This window comes from Solanum tuberosum, unplaced genomic scaffold (assembly GCF_000226075.1).
Source record: "Solanum tuberosum cultivar DM 1-3 516 R44 unplaced genomic scaffold, SolTub_3.0 scf00279, whole genome shotgun sequence".
Lineage (NCBI taxonomy): Eukaryota > Viridiplantae > Streptophyta > Magnoliopsida > Solanales > Solanaceae > Solanum > Solanum tuberosum.
The window spans coordinates 367168-368607 of record NW_006239204.1 but is presented as its reverse complement, the minus strand read 5'-3'; positions in this window follow the sequence as shown (position 1 = coordinate 368607).

The following is a 1440-nucleotide window of genomic DNA, read 5'->3' as shown; positions in this document are numbered from 1 at the left end:
TGGAACTCACATTCCTAGCGTTAGCTCTACGAGGAGGCATGATCACTGAAATGTAGAACGTCGAGTTAAAATGGAATTTAGATCATACCTTACGCATGATAAGAGTAATAAGAAGATGAAGATTTCCTAAAAACACTTTGTAGCCTCCCCCTCATTAGATGTGGTGCGCACTACACATCTATGAAAAGGACTCTACCTCATGCGGCTTTACAGACATCCTAGGATACTTAAACCTAAGGCTTTAATACCAAGTTTGTCACGCCCTGAGCTACCCCCGAGACGCGGACATGGGACCTAGGACCACAAGTGATCCCAAGCTACCCTGCTGGCATGATCATGAGCATACTAAATATAATCTGAATAATAGAAACTGTGCGGAATCTAAATCATAAATAAGATGAAAAGATGGGGAATACCCATATACTATAACTGAGATAAATGAAAACTGACGAGTTTAATACAAGGAAGATATTAACTCAATACTAAGCTGAATCTATCTATGTCTGAAATAAGACTCTAAACTGACTAGAAATGTTGGGACATGCCCCAACTAGGTCTAGTAAAATTGAAACTAAAGACTAAAAGCAATAAAGATAAACATGTCACTAGTCCTCGAAGAATGAGGACTCACCACTGATGTTGCTGAACTAAAGATCGAGAATCAATCTAAGCGTGATCTGCATGCTGAGAACCTGAACCTACATCATGAGAAGATGTAGCGCACGTATGCGTCAGTACTTGAAAGGTACTAAGCATGCAAGATAGAGTAAAACTGAAAGAACATATAACTGAACAAAGCAATAAAGCAATGAAATAATCTGAACATGATATAGATACTGAATACTGAGCTAACTGAATGCAATGACCAATTTATAACATGCTGACTGAATACTGAATGAACTGTAAATGTGGTCAATGCAATAGAGTCTGACTGAACTGTGGGAGCTACTAATAACCGACATAAAACCACATGAGCTAAATATGGAGTGCGATGTATACGCCCCATCGAGAGGACCAAATATACCAAGCCAGAGGTATAGAGGCATGCTGGCGTGATCACTAAACTGATGTTGCCCACAGAGGGGACTTACACCTACGTGGCTCGTAGTTCTGGGACTATATGGGTACGCTGAAACCCTAGTCCAACTCGGTATTATGCTACTCCCAATGAATTAAGTAGTTAACTGGTTATGACTGAATTTCTGTAAAATACTGGATAGCTCAAAACTGAACATGCAAAACTGAGAATGCAACAATTAAGCTGATAATGATGCATTAATAACTGAAGCATGTATAACTGAATAACTGAGATATATGACCTAGCATGTGTAATTCAAGAACTAAAGAAATACATAGCTAGGGTTTTGAAATTCATGCAATAAACTGAGAAATAATAGGATAATCTGATTTGGAACATTTAAATAACTAATTCATGATAAT